Source organism: Mercenaria mercenaria, chromosome 6 (genome assembly GCF_021730395.1).
Source record: "Mercenaria mercenaria strain notata chromosome 6, MADL_Memer_1, whole genome shotgun sequence".
In the NCBI taxonomy this organism is placed as follows: Eukaryota; Metazoa; Mollusca; class Bivalvia; order Venerida; family Veneridae; genus Mercenaria; species Mercenaria mercenaria.
In genome coordinates, this window is record NC_069366.1 from 78,661,843 (window position 1) to 78,678,855 (window position 17,013).

A 17,013-nucleotide genomic window follows, 5' to 3' on the forward strand; every position below is an offset into this window, starting at 1 on the left:
CTGTTTTATTTTTATGTCATTTAAATGTTCGTCAGTTTTCTACTACACAACAATAAAAACATAGACAGTCTTACATCTCTTTTTCAACATGAAAAGGTTAAAATAATATTATAGTCATATCAATGATCTAATGATGTAAAATCAGACAATCTACCTTTAAGCCAATTTTAGAACCTGTAAAATCGCAAATCAGTATGGCTGTCACAACTTTTATTGAAAACCGATAGAGTTGAACGAAGATATTTTACAGGTAGTACTAGTTGCTGTTACCCCAGTATATTGTGAAAATAAACATTTTAAAGGTATATGATTTTCATGACTAGTGTCTTCGTACATCAGTTTGAATTTCATATTAATTATCAAACGCATTACCCGTGTCTGAAACGAGGTGGTGTAAAGCTGAGTCTATAGTTAACTGTGACAGTACTGAAGAACCACACGGCGACTTTATGAAGGTGTACATCATTACGTGCATTGAAATGCAGTCATTGCTTTTCTGACGCGTGTGTTGCTTACGTGCATCAGGACTAATGTTAAGTTGTGTTTATATATGGAATTAAACAAAACCTGACTTCAAAAGGTATGCTTTGTTTTTACCATAGATCAATAAGTAAGCGTAGATCATTGCTAATGTATAAAGGCTGCTATTGTTCTACCTTTGATAATATTGATTCACATAAAGTTCAAGCAATTATAGGTAAGAGGTTGAATAGTCAACGTCTATTTATGTTAGTAAGGAAAAATGTAGGCTACGTAGTTGCTTTATTTATACGTATAATGATTTGCATACATGAGGTACTGAAATGTTAAGGCATTCCTCTTTAATTTTGCAAAAAATATAGGACACTAATATAGGTAAAGGCAATCATAAACTGAATATAAATAAACACATGAAATCATATTGCTAACTTGATTCAATTGTTTTTCATTCCATGTAGGTCATGCGTGCATATATAACATCGTACACTCAACTGAATAACATCGGGTAGATAGAATTACCCCGACAAAAGGTTAATGATAGGTTTATAGTATTTGATACACAGAGAAGTCAAATAGAAAAATTGTTTAGTTGAAACATTTAGTACAAATTATATAGCAAAATTACGAAAGGTATAACAATGACAAGCTCTTATACTGCGGAAATAATACTGTAATTGACATCGCAAAAGACATTTATATAAAAAAAAAATCCCCGGCTTGTTTCGCAAACGCTAGTTTCACATTCTTTGCGTTTGCTGTAATACGAAACTTGGTTGAGACCTTGATAACACGCTGTCATGTGATTTATGATAATTTATTATATTATTGTTTAGCCCTCAAAAGTTCCGGATTATCCCAAGTTATTTAAATGAAATACCAAAAATTTATTAACGGTAATTGTTAATATTATTTATATTATTTCTACATCTTTTCAACCAACTTGTATTGTAACAGTTTTATACCCGGGCGGTTGCGTACTTTTTATTTATATTACGTTTTAAATAAATAAAAGCTGAATGAACCACGAAATCATATTCAATCAATGAAAAGAAATATTCTGTATGCATTTAAACTTCCTTGATTTTTTCTGTGACCCCCTCATTATTAAGCAAAGTTATACAATTATATTTACTTAATTTCAAGCACTGAAATTAATGTAGAAAAAAGTAAATAAGAAGACATGACAAAAATGTTAGAAAGTCATTTCTTATATTTACAGATGTCAAAAAGTACATTTGAGCCGCACCATGAGAAAACCAACATAGTGCATTTGCGACCAGCATGCTGGTCGCTTCAAAAGCCTATTGCAATTAGAGAAACAGTTAGCGAACAGCATGGATCCTGACCAGACTGCGCATCTAGATCCATGCTGGTCGCAAGTGCACTATGTTGGTCTTCTCTTGGTGCGGCTCATTTACTGGTATTTTGTTAACATTTTTTATATGAATCAGTGACTTTTCGTTAACTGACCAATACATATTTTTTCTTCTCATAAGACAGCATAGAACAGTATTTTATCCAAGGGTCACTTAAATACTTTTAAATATGTATGTATGTTTGTCTTGTTTTTTTTTCTATATGTTTTACATTCATGATTTTTGTTAATGTGAAACTCATTTTATGTGTTAAATACATATATGTTTGTAATGTTTGCAATTTATTCTGTAAAACACTTTTGAACGTGTACATGTGATGTGCATGAAAAGAGTTCTATATAAATGTGGTATAATATGATATATACTTTTATATATTTTTAAGATCATTCTTGTACTAGTAAGAATGATAACTCTGCCAAAGGTAGGTTTTTATCAGAAAATAAGAATATTTGTTCACGGCACGAAGGGAAATTGAGAAAAGAGTAAAATATGTAAGTTTGTATTCACAATTAAAACAAAATAATATATCTTTCAAGTATAAACTTCCAATTCTCAATTTAGATAGATGTTTGTAAGAGCTTATTTACAGATGATCTTGGTTTTTTATAGTCATTTAGCGATGCAACTTGTAACATAATATTATATTTACGAAGTGATATTATACCCATTAATTCACAACTTGTTGACACAATGTATTACGTGTGCTTCTTTTAATAAGACAGCTGTATTAACGTCTGTGACTTCGTATAAAATATATTGAAGTCTACGCCATTCTGATATACACTGTGTTGTTAACGACCTAGCTGGGAATACGCAGTACCATGCGATGCGTCAAGTTGGTGGACCGAGTGAGTCGCTTTATAATGCCTACTGATTTGAGACAAGGATTAGAATCGAATAATTATAGCAAATGGATTACACTATTACAACTGCGACGGTAATACGTCGACTGGTCTGGATCCATGCTGGTCGCAAACCCATTATGTTGGTTTTCTCATGACACGGCTCATATGTAAATTATATTCTATCAGACATTCTAATATACATGTGTCTGTTAAAACACGCTTACGCAAGATGGACGTCACGTTAACGTGCGGTGACGTCAGTGTTTTTGTTGCGACCAAGGAAGAGCGCTACTATATTGTATCTACTGTTTTAGATCAAGGCCACATTAGAATCGAAATAATATATAGCAAAATCGTGTTTTAACACTATTTATACACTCGGACGGTATATAATACGTCGTACAAATAGGCTGCGCCCTCGTGAAATTATTACGCCCGACGTGCATAAATAGTGTTAAAATAAAGACTGCAATTCAGTGACCTAATCAGCTTTTTTGTTGTTGACAGCTATTTTCGTAAATACACAGAGAATGTATTCGTCGGATCGTCACCAAACAGTGAACAGTTGTTGCACGATGACGTCAGCCTGATAAGCTAGAAAATAAGTAGAGCAAAACAATATGAATCTAGAGGTAGTAAGATTGATACTTTTGCGAGTAAGATGTCACACTTTGGCAGGAGTCGGTAATAATGAAATCATTTGAACTACCTCTGAATCCTATGGGGAAGTTTTCTCTTAGTATTTTATGGAGAATAAGTCAGTTCTGGTACAGAATCAAGAAACACGTGAACTGACCGATTTCACATAACAATATGCTGCTGAAAACAGCATTAGTCCTATAGCTCAAATAAACAAAAACATACACACTCCTACAAACTACATTTCAACGCTTTTTGCACAGTCCCAATTGTTAACAGTTTTGTTCTACTAGTATACTAAATTCTTCCTTTTGCTATTATTAACGGTCAGCAATGGGCCTGGTTACTTTGCATAAAAGGAAGTGTTCAAATTCACTGTCACGTTTAATATTAATAGATATTGCATATAACTCGAGGCATGGTCGTGCTTATGCGATTTGTTTCATATAAAGCAGGTAGTCCAGTCCAGTGCATTTGAAAAGTTACCGTTAATTTGCACATATTCTCATTACAGACTGTATTATAAACTGTATGGTCAGTATATGATTAAGAAATAATTTATAGCAAAAGAGTGATTCTAGTATGCCCTTAATCTAAAACAGTAGATAAAATACAGTAGCGCTCTTTCTTGGTCGCAACAAAAACATTGACGTCACCGCACGTTAACGTGACGTCATTCTGTCGTAAGAGTGTTTAACAGAGACAAGTACATTAGAATATGTATTTAAACACTGATAGAAATATTGATATGATACGTTTGATAAAGTAAAGACTTCTTTCCAAGGACACATATCAATTCAAAAAAATTATAAAGTTCCTGTTACTTTAACGTTCTTATTACTTTTGTCCTTAAAGAGGAAGGTATGGGCAGCTTAAAACCCTTATTGCTGTAGTATTTAAAACCCTTACCCTGCTAAAATTCTATAATGAACTTGTCCATCTTTCAAATTGAACAGTATCATTAGCTGTTAAAAATGGGTGATTGGCTGAATGGCGAACAGTGCAGACCATGTTCAGACAGCACGAATGTGCAGGCTGATCTTGGTCAGCACTGGTCGCAAAGGCAGAATCACTTGCCACCAGCAGGCTAAGTGTTAAAGTATAATGATGAAGGCAATTTGAAAATCCTATTGTTTTGACGTTTAAGAGAAAGGTGAGGACAACTTTTAACCGTATGGTTTAAACACCTTATTTTTCTAAGCTTTATAAAGGGAGATGATGGCAACTTTTTTCTGGTCTTTTAAATAAGGATGAGGAACACTTAAAACCTAAAAATTAGGCTTTTTATAACAGAAAGATAAACGAAAATCAAAATTCTCATTGTTCTTGTCTTTAAAATGAAGATAAAGGTAACTTTAAAACCGTACTGTTCTGGTCTTTATAAAGAATATAATGATTGCACTCCTAAAACAGCGGTTATTAAAGTCTAAATCCACTTCAAAATTGTACATAAAATATCTACAACAACAACGTCAACAATACTTATTAGCATAATTGGCATTTACGTGTCTTTGGCTAATGAGTGAACATGCACACGTGTAGGTATGATATACAAGTCAACGTAACTTTTACTATTCTCTATTATCGCAAAATTTTGCTAAATTTCGGTAAAGGTTTTGCAGCAAACACAAATACCGTACTACTTAGTCAAAAAGTTATGTTCAGATTCTACAATGTTTACATATTCTATTTCTTTTATCTGTACCCGCATATCGATTGTTAGATTGAACACGATGGCTTCAAATAATTTGCGCTTCACTTCTGTGGGTTAAAATGTCACTTGGTTTACAGAATTCTGTCATGTGAGGAAGCCATCCAGCTGGCTTTCGGAAGGTCAGTGGTTCTACCAAAGTTCACGCCTATGTCTGAAATGATACTTGGAAGAACACATGGGTTTTTTTCTTTTACCAAGAAAAGCTGTAAGGTCGCCTTTTACTATAATCGTGTCGGGTTTACGTTAAACACAACAAGAACAAAAATAAATTCTCTATTATTGATGTTCATTTGTCATTGTTTACCTTATTAATTTCATAAAGAAAAGTAGCTCTAAATATTGAGGTAACACTCTTCTTCGTTTTAAATAACGTTTAATGCGTTACCTAACACTATGTTCAGCATAAAACATGTCTTATTCTAAACATGTACCATCTTCAGATACCTGGTTACAATCAACAACCTAAACTGTGGATTTTAAAATATTTCGTAACAATTGATATGAGTTCGTTGTCATTAAATGACAGCCCCGAAGAAACAAATGAATGAGTTGGTTATCATTAATCGCATTTTAAAGTAATTGCAACATTTTCAATCAAGTATGTGAAACATTAGATATTGATATTTTTGCGCTGTTTTGTAATAGTTAACAGGCATTTCTAAGCTCTAGAAATATTTAAAGCAGTCTAGCTATATATCTATATAAGATGTGTGTAAAACGACAAACAACTTTTAAGTCACTTAAAGTATTCAGTTTTGGGATATTTTCTAGGCATAGGAAATAGAGATCAATATAATTGATTGCATCTTTACTAATTCTACCTGTTCTGTATTAAAAATAGTGCTTCTGTTGTGATATTTTGACACAAGCAAAACTGTATTACCTGCACTATAAAATACTTACTGGTATTTCATTTTATTGTCGGAGTGTTAAAAGTTAAATTTTTTACCATAAGCAAACTGACAAAATCATATGAAGCAGTTTTTAAAAGGTAAACCCTAAATGTTTTTGTTGTGCAAAAAGGTATGATATTGTGTGTTAAACCGTTTTTCATTTTTTCCATTCAATTGTGTAATTGCAAGGGAAGTAACCTAATAGATATCTCTGCTTATAAGTACTGGCCTAAGGCAAGAGTTGTCATTCTGTGTGGATCACAACTTTAAATAATAACATTTCTGTTATTGATATTAACAAAACTATTATAAATTTCACATTTGTAAAATCTTTTTTAGTTATTTCAAGGACTTTATTTAATGTATTTCTATCGTTGAACATTTTAGGGTCTATCTCTATATTTTCTCATAATAAATTCTACACGACAAACACCATTTAATGTCAGTTCTGGATAATGTCTAGCAATGAAATCTATATCAGCTGTGTGTAAATTGGCAAACTTCATTTAAGGCACTTTAATTTTGGGGTTATTTCTCGATATATTTACATGACTGATGCATGTGAACCCCTTACTCGTCGAACAAATATTGTTGTTGTAATAAAATGTAACCCGTATCAGATATCTCAGTCTCAAATGACATCTAAATAGAATTTAAAAAAGAAATAATAGCAACAACAACAACAAAAAACAAATATATAAAACAAGTGTGCCGACGAAATAAACAAATACTCCTTATTTTCGACCGCAAAAGTCGTATGCAAGAAATATTGCCATTGTATCGTATTTGTTTACCCCTCGTCTTATTCTCATTTTCTTAAATAGATCTTAAAGATATCTAGTTTGATGTAAATAAACGTGTGTCAGCGCATGCAATAACAAAAATATCTTTTTCTAGATAATAAACAAACAGACATATCCGTTTTGACACAAGTGTAAACCGATACACAAACCTAAATCCAATATCGTAATTATCTCCTCCTTTTAAACTGAAGAAGTTCCGTTTGTCCTATCACATGTACCTCAATTTCATTTGATATTAGTTATTACATCTTCCTCGCCTCTTTAAAAGTCTTTTCTTCTTCTTAGTTTTATGACATCTTCTAGATGATCACTTAATAACAGTATCATGTTGTTGACATGTTTATATACAAATGGTATATCATGTATACAAATGAAAGAATGTTTTAGATTTATAATATCTATTAAGCGAACAATACATTTGACAAAATATATTTGAATAAAACGTTTGATTACATTTTGAACTTTTGAGTTATTAAAACAACAAAAACCATTTTGGTACGCCATACTCGCCTAATTATAAAGCAATGTTGTTTTTATACCAGCATTATAACTAGACATCCGATAGAATATTTGATCGACGTTCAGAAAGCAGTACACAAAGAGTTTGTGAGTGAATTTAAATTCAAAAACGGTTTGAAAGTATTAACAATGCTAACCTAAGAAATAGTGTCACTTCAGTCGCAACTGTTTAATACTAACGTTACTTCTCAAATACGATAATCAAAACGACAGCCAACTGATATCCAAAATCTAAAGAACATTTTCAGCAGAAGTATTCAGGACGGACAAATCCATTTTGATTGCCTAAATATTTACCATTTTCCCCTAAAATATTAACCATTTTCTGCACGTGGGTCTGTCTACGCAAACAGTCCTGTTTTTGATGAGATTTTTTTTCCTTTTTTTCTTTTTGACATCTTCTCTCCCAGACAAGCCAAAGGGTTACATAGTGCAGCTGTAACTATTTTTAAACAACTCGAAATCCGTGAGCTCAACGGAGCTCAACGGAGATGGATAAATGGATCATCAGAACGTTTTAAACCTTTTGAACTTTTATTGTCGTAATAATTCAATCTGTATATATGAACATTTTAATTACAAATTGTTTAATCTAAATACATACGTCGGTATTTTCAAAACGTTATTACACCAGTCGACACAGTTTATTTGCGGTTGATGATGCTTTAGCAACTTATAAATGAAATTTTATGCAAAAAAGAAAAAACAAATTCAATGTATGATGATTTCGCAACACATGTTAACATTTTTCACACCAATGTTAAAAATATTTGTCGAACACTTATTAATTACAAACAAAAACTACCTTAAAATACCTGGTACTAACGAACACCAAATGACATAAAGTTGATTATTTCGAATTACTTAACAATGCATGATAGTTCTTTGTAAGACGTATGCAAATGAACTCTTAACACATAGTTTTAAACATTAAAACATACAAAATAAAATAATGTGTGGGTTTTTTTTATTATTATTTTGTGGTATAAACAATCTTTATGTACCTGGTGTTGACGAACATCGGACTGAAAACATGAAAATAATTTGCAATTATTTTTACTTGACTAATACCCTTCATGACCTCTACGCTATTACTAGATTTAGCAGTTCATTTTGCAATATAGTTTGCTTGGCTTATGTCGCAATGTTTCACCTCTTCACGGCCTATATGTAATAGCTAGCAACGATTCATTTTGCAATGCAGAATGCTTGACTCGTATCGCATTTGGCACCTATTCTGATATAATGATGTAAATATTAAAAATATAATTGTATTAGGTTATAAATAGCTGGTTACTTCAGTGGCAGAATTTAGTGCATAAAACGTACTTTGGCTTTTCAGAAGCCAAGTCAAAATTACAATAAGAAACGCTTCAGTAGAGACAGTCCTCTAATTCATAGACATTTTAGCTTAGTGTTTTCCCATTAATATATAAATGGAACTGCATGGGCTCTCTTGACATTGACATTGATGTGAAGCTCTTTACTTAACAGCATTATCTTTTTTAAAAACTTGTTAACGTAAAATATCAAAGGCAATTTTAACACTTCTTGAAATTAATCTGATATCAGATTTTAATCAGCTCCTAAGATGTGTCTTGTTGTCGGTAGCTAGAGAAGCTGTTTGATAAAATATTATATAGTTCATACATATAAGTCAAAGGACGTTACTTTGTTTTGATATGGATAGAAATGACATTCAAAATAATGGTGTTAAATGTATAACACAAATAATTGGCTGAGCAAATGTTATATTTCTTTGTACAATATAGAATGAGCCATGCAATAAAGGTTATGTACATTGAAAACACTTAATTGTTATATAGAAAAAAACATTATTTTAATGTTTGTACTCGTGTCCTACTTCAAGAAACTTTTTGGATTTTAATGCCACTACTTTACGTCAGTTTCTGACCGGAAATAAATTACGTTGATACTCAGATTGAAGAGTTTACAAATTACTTAACTCTACCTGGTATCAAGCTACGTCAATCAGCTGAGCGCAAGTTTTATGGTAATTCATTGATAAATATTCTGCAGTACAAGTAATTAGTAATGTACTTTGCTTGAATAATTTTGTATAAAATCTGTTACGTAAAATAGTCAGTTAGTCATTTTTAAAAGTCATATGCTTAAATGTAACTATGTTTCTGTTTCCTTACGATACACAATTTATTCATTTCTTGGTCAGTATGGAACATTATCAGTCTTTACAAAATATTTTACATAACATATATAGGAAAACAGCTCATAAAAAGATTATGCCTCTGCCTAGGCACATGAGGACACGACAAATCTGCAGGCCATTTTTTGTCCTTTCAGACACGAAATGGCAGAAATCAGCAAAACATCATTTACGGACAGCTTTTGTTAAAAGTGCATTTATTATTTTAATGTATCTATATCTATGTGTTATGTGTAAATTGATTTTGTAAATTATCTGTGATAGTCTCTTATAGTTCAAATTTGAACGGTCATGTACTAATTTTATTTATGTATTGAAATGAAATTTTATACTGTGATACTGTACACGAATGAGACATAAATAAATAATTTGCTGTTTGCCAGTATGTGATATTTTATTAAACCTTTTAAAGGTATACAGTTTCTTAAAAGTCACATGGTACGTAGTTTTAAATTTCAAATTAAATATGAAACGCAGTACCCATATCATAGTCTGAACTGCAGATACATTGTGATAGAATAAAGATACTAATCAGCGACTTTATGAAAGGGGTTTATTATACGGACGTTAAATGCAAACTTTGTTATTTGTGACGTGTAAGCTAGAACATATAGAATTAAAGAAATTTGGATTTTAACAGGTATGTCGTTTTTGGCATCGTAAATCAATAATTAATTTCTGACAATTCATTGTTTATTCACAGGGGAAATACATCCGTCATTTTGCATTTCATGGTATTGATTCACAAATGATCCAGCATTTATATATAATGACAAAATTTTACAGAGTTGATCTTATATAACATATATATATATATGCGAAAGGTAGAATTTATACACGCCTGTGTATATCTATGCACGCATTTGTAGCTGTCATGTTATTAAATATTAAAATCTAGAATTGTTACTTTCTTGAATGATGACAATAAAACACTGTTAAAGCTAAATGAATACATTGAATATTGATAAATAATACGTACACATAAGCATATGGTTAAGCCAATATGATAAACTGACATTCGTTTAATGTAGGTCATACATGAAAATATAATTTCGTACATTGAACTTTTTCGTTGAGATGAATAATATAGGGTTAGTAGACTTACAGTATTAAAATTTTAGAGATAGGTTATAGCATGTGATAAACAGAGCAGTCGGGAAGAAAATGTCAATTTGAAACGTTTGTTACAAAGTTTTATTACGAAAGGCCAAACATCGACAAGCATATAAACTGCTCAAGTTTTTCCGTAATGGACATCACAAACGACGTATCCGAACAAGACCGTCAAAGGTTTGATATAAACGTCTGTTATACATATTTGTCGTCAGCTAATTTCAAACAACTGAGGAAACCTTTATCAACCCATTTTCTTACTATTTCATTCGATTGCAACTTGAATGTTGTTCTAGTTAACATGACTTCGAAATTCTCATGAAAACATAATAAATTACAAATTCATGTGCAGACGAAGATACGATTGACTAAGTTCAACTTGTATGAAAATAGTTTTTACGTTAAAATTTCTTCTTCCATTTGACTTTGTAGGCAAGTGAGCTCAACGCAGTAGTTTTATCATAGTGTTTTTTTTTTTTAATTCTATAGAGCGTTGTAAATAAGTAATAGCCGAGCAAACATAGAAATGAGAGTCAGTCATTGGAAAGAATACTTTTATATTTATACTGTTTTATTTTTCTGTGACCTCACTGTATTAAATGGGAGAAAAATAAAATATTATTTCAGGTCTATCATTGCAAATAAACAAATCAATGTAGAGAAAGACACATGGCAGACAATTAAAAATTAAATCTTAGACCTTTAAATTAACAGAATATTGATAATAAAACCCAAATAAATATCATTTAAATCACAGAATGCAACCAAGCAAAAATAACAGACTCTGTTTGACGGAGTCTGTTCATTAGACATAATAAATGTGCAATAACACTTGTGCCCACTAGCACCTTGTATCATTCAGCATTTGATATAAAACACTATCATAAAATTCAAGTTTGTCAAACAGTTTTTGCTTTTTGTAAGCTGTTGGACACAAAAATAAAAAAAAAATCTTGACTAAATTTTTCAGTTTCTTTCACTACTGGATGCACATGCCATTAAAAGGGTCATGAAATTGGCCTTAATTTTTTCAAACGTTTTTAACAGAATTTTAACAGGTCACCATTAAAATTCACCCATTACTTCTTACTATTTAATGGGATTTTCATGACCATAGTTTTAATGCCATACATTAAAAAGCCATGTGAAATAAGTATATTAAAACCCTGGTAAAATATAACTTGTTAAAATGACTTTGATGGCCATGAAAAGCTGCTTAAAATAAACCATTAGAATAAGTTAACAGGCTCCTTAAAACTCCATGAAATTTTTTAATTTGCATGAAATTAATGTGCCATTAAAAAGTACCCTTTAATTCCACATTAATTAGTAAGAACTAATGGGGCCATTAATTTTTTAAATACTGTGTTAATGGCCGTTAATTATTAAAATTGATTTATGGTCTCATTAAATATGTCAGATTCAATTTTAATGGGTTCGTAATATTTTAATGGTATATCAAATTAAGGGCCATGACAATTTGCCATCAGAATTAGACATCTTAAGATAATCAACTTCATATTTATATTTGCCTTATTGATTTAAACTACGTATTACTACACATGTAATAGTATCTATACATATGTACTGTTTTGTAAACTGCTAGAAGAATATTTGTTTCTTCTTTTTTCTCTCATTATTTTGTAATGTAAACACATGTAACAGCCTCGTACACACATTTGTCATATTGTATCCTTATTCTGTCATATGTTCATATGAAATGAGAAAATAAATGGATATTGTATTGTATTGTGTTGTACTAAGAAGGTTTTATAGGTACCAGTTTAATAGATCAAGTGACCATGTGGGTAGTTTTAACTATTCAGCATTATAATATTGACAAACATTCTGACCAAGTTTTTATTGGTACAGACATTAGGCATCAGGTGTATTCAAAAAACAACTGTTGATGACAATGTCAGCGCACAATGGGCAATCACAATTTAGCTCTACTTCAGTACTTTGTGCTCAGGTGCATGCACTTAAACAGCTAAGAGCAAATGTTTGAGGGATTGCATCACAAGTAGCTTCCCCCTTCCCCAATCAAGCGTACCACACTCTTTGATTCATTGGAACGAAGAAGTGATTGATCTGCCCATGCCCCAAATGAATTTAAATCAGACTGTAAATCTTCACAATCATGTGTACTGTTCACTTCTCTATAAACCTTAGTTTCTACTCAAGGATTGGAAAATTTGAAAATCTAAACTGGTCTGAACACATTTTATAATGTAAATTCCTTACCCAACCCATTTTCTTATACAAATGCTGATTATTTGGACAGGAAAAACAAAAACAAAAACAGAAAAAGTGGCATGCATCAATACGTATTTACCCTTACCAAAATAATGTAGGTTGATGTTATCAAATAGATTAATATGTTTTCATCCGACTTTCATTGAAATAAATCCGATCTTTTGTAGGAACACAATTTAGCAAACATTTGAAAAAATGGCGTAACTGCATCAAGGAGAAATAACTTTAATGCAACTAAATATAACATCATGATATATTATAGACGATGTGTGCGTAGAATGTATTTATTGTGATTAAAGTCCATTTTAGAATAATATGGGACTGGAATTATAAGCATTCAATGGGAGTGCAAGCCAAAAACCAAAGAAAGAAAATATACGAATCACATTTTACAGAATGTAGGATTTAATGGGCATCACATTGCTGTTAAGGGCCATTAAGTTTACTCTTAAATGAAATCGTACATAACCTGAACATTTAATGGGCATTAAATCAAATTTAAGGGCCATGAATAATTCTGTGAAATTCAAAATGTACAGAATTTCACTATTTTTTCAAAGCCATTAACTTTTTTAGCTACAAAACTAAATTTTTAATGGCATGATTCATGGTCAAAAATCGGTGTTTTAATGGTATTTTAACATGTAACCCATTAATATTGTGAAACCTGTTAAATAAAGTGATGCAAGAATTAATGGGGTTAATTAACGGTTTTTCCTATCTTAATGGATATTTTACAGGGTTTTAAACCATGTTTAATGGTATGTGCATCCAGTAGTGTTTCTTTGAAAAGTTTATGTTCTGTCTCTAAAAGTTGTAAATAATTGATAAAGTATTATACATTATTATACATGATCTAAATAAAAGGTATTATACTAATAAAATATGTAAAAAAATCCTTTAGAAGCATAGAATGCAACCAAGCAGAATAATAGCAGACTCGGTTTGATTGACTAAGTCATGAATATTAAATCCAAATTTGTCACAAGTAATATGCGTCCTTCGAATACCTGTAACGTTTGTGACATGCACAAAAAAGGATTTCTTTTATCTTTTTATCATACAATAAACACTGCATGTCAGTTAACAGCTGATATTTACTTCCTATTTGGTAATAGCAAACACTTTGCTGTTAACAAATATATTTGCCAGAATATTACTTCACAGTCAGATACAAGAATTGCAAAATAGACCATAACATCATGAAGTGAGAAATGGTCAGCTCGACACCGTCCGACACGAATATTCTCCTAGACTGTTTGGCAGAAGAGTCAATCACCGCAAACATCTGATTCATGCGTTATGGAAGGCCTAGACTGTCTTATGTTGAGAATGACTGATATGTCTGGTTAAATGTCGTTCTGTTGAGTCCGAGATACAATATTGAGGGTGGAAATCACAATGTGTTCTGTTATTGAAGTGCTATGTTGTGTGCTGATTGTGTTTTCTTCAGTCAAGTCAATGTATTGTTGGGTGCTATAGTCATTATGTTCAGTTCTTGAAAAAAACAGGCATGTGGTAACAAAATTATTTTCGGTTAAAAAGATTCGCTGCTGGTGTTACATTATTATGTACAGTTATAATAATATGCTGTTCCCAAACTCATTATGTTTAACTATGAGTATAAACAGTTGAGTGGTACTATCATTATGTTTAGCTGAGGCAGTGTATTATTGAGTAGTACTCAGATTTTCAATTGCAAAGATATGCTCTTGGGTGTTGTATTAATTATGTTCAGTTGTGAAAAAGAACTGTTAAATGGTACTATCATTATTTTAAGATAACTTAATATGCTGTTGTATACTGTAGCCATTGTGTTCAGCCGTGAACCCTAACTGTTGTCTGATACCGTCATTATGTTCAGTTCAGGTGATGTACTGTTCGGTGCAAAGGTCCTTATGTTAAGTTAATGAGTAGAGCACCAAACAGCATAGTATTATAACTGAAAATAATAACTGTAACACCCCACAACAGATCATTTTAATTGAACATAACTTTGTTATCACATGCATTTTTCTTTTAAGAACTGAACATAACGAACTTTACACCGAGCAGCACTTGACTTGATAGAATAAAATATAATAAGCACACAACATAATGATAGTACCATTTAACAGTTGTTTTTCACGACTGAACATAATTAGTATAACACCCAAAGGTATATCATTGCAACTGAAAATAATGAAAGTACTACTCAATAATACACTGCCTCAGCTAAATATAATGATAGTACCACTAAAGTGTTTATTTTCATGGTTAGACATAATGAGTTTAGCACAAAACAGAATATTATTACAACTGTACATAATAACTGTAACATCCCACAGTGCATCTTTTTAACTGAAAATAATTGTGTTACCACATGCCTGTTTCTTTCAAGAACTGAACATAACGACTATAGCACCCAACAATACATTGACTTGACTGAAGAAAATATAATCAGCACACAACATAACACTTCAGTAACTGGACACACAGCATATTGTATCTCGGACTCAACAGAACGATATTTAACCAGGCATATCAGTCATTCTAAACATAAGACAGTCTAGGCGTTCCATAATGCGTTGCAGGTATCAGTTTCTTGCTGAATTATGAGCATTGATAACGAATACAGGGACACTTGCTCGGTTACAAAAGTTTCATGCCAGTACGTCCATGTACAGTCAAAACAGTTGAATGTCTTATTAAGTTTTAGGATTCTATAATTTAAGCTATGTACTTGTTCCATGTTTACATACATCAAGTGACTTATTCAAATTCAACCCCAAATTTAGCAAAATTTAAAGAAAATTGTGTACAAATATAGTCTAAGTTCGTATGGCGATTTTTTTCATACGTACATGTAGAATATAGTAAGTTAAATTGCATAGGTTAATACACTCCCTTAAAATGTACAATGTAGTTTGTCTAAAACTGTCTGTTCCTTAAACACCTCATGTTCTTTAAAATGAAGATCACTGAGGTTGATATTAATGTAGAATTTTCAGCTGCTAGTCAGTGTTTCCAGATCAATTCTAAAATTTTGAACACGTCATTTCATTTTCAAGCAAATTGATACAAACTGATTTACACACAATATGTACAAAACCTTTAAAACAAAGGCATAAAATCCGTGATGAAATACAAATGCAGTTTGTTATCATACTGATTGTATCGAAACATACACGTAAAGTATGAAAGTTAGATTGACGACACCACAGAAAATTCAAATATAGCATAACTGTCATTTTCACCTGTCAACTGTCAAAATTTGTCACCTTGACGCCAAATACATAACCCCTTATAGCCAAAAAATGATGTTCTTGGACTCAGATTAAATATGGTTTTTCCAAACCCGTTGATATAATGAATAGGGTTCATATTATATACTTGTATCTTTGCTTACTTCTTGAATCAGTATCAATTTGAGAAAAGTAACCTTGGATTCGGATACAACAGTTTTCGTATCATCTGATATAATATCTTTCTACATTAAGTCCGTAGTTCTTAAGTTCAGGAAACTTTGACATTAACTTTTTCCAAATATTTATGTGAAAAAAATATTTTTGCTGTCAAGTGACAGCCCTGAAGAAACAAATGAATTAGTTTGCTATCACTTAATCGCTTTTGTAGTTGTTGCAACATTTTCGATCAGTTGTTTATACAGCAAAACGTAGTTTGTTAAATATCTCTTAAATAACGTTTTACACGCAAAGTTTATAAACATTTAAATACCTGTTTAGGTTGAACATATCAATTACGCATTAGCGCACATATTTCAGAAATACATAATTATATGGAAGATTGAGATACTGTCTAAAGTTTTAACAATTTTGTAACTTTTTAACTCGCATTTCTTTGTCTTTAAAATATTTAATATACAGAGGTCTGTAAATCAAATCTAAATGAATTATGTATACTTGGCAAACAATATTGTGTTATTTATCCGCTTGATTTCATTATGACTTTCCATGTGTGCTGGTGTTTTAACCCTTGCCTGCTAAATTTCTATAATGCTTTTCTCCATCTTTCAATTTGGACAGTACCATTAACTGTTAAAAGGTGTGCTCACCAAAAGGATACTGACTGAATGGCGAACAGTGCAGATTATGATCAGACTGCATGGATGTGCAGGCTGATCATGATTTACACTGGTCGCAAAGGCAGAATCAGTCGTGTCCAGCATGATAAGGGTTAATCTTGAAGGA

General features: G+C 31.6%; 1 protein-coding gene across 2 annotated transcripts in view; it reads left to right on the forward strand.

Annotated features, from left to right (window-relative positions):
* The first annotated feature begins 290 nt into the window (after window positions 1-290).
* LOC123548444 (prolow-density lipoprotein receptor-related protein 1-like) overlaps window positions 291-17,013 on the forward strand; it is an 86,398-nt gene continuing 69,675 nt past the window's right edge. The window contains exon 1 of one of the 2 annotated variants that reach the window (XM_053546409.1): window positions 291-580. The gene's annotated coding sequence lies outside the window, so the exon portion shown is untranslated. Of the gene's footprint in view, window positions 581-9,939; window positions 10,095-17,013 lie in introns of those variants that run through there. The other variant, XM_053546408.1, reaches the window with a different exon arrangement.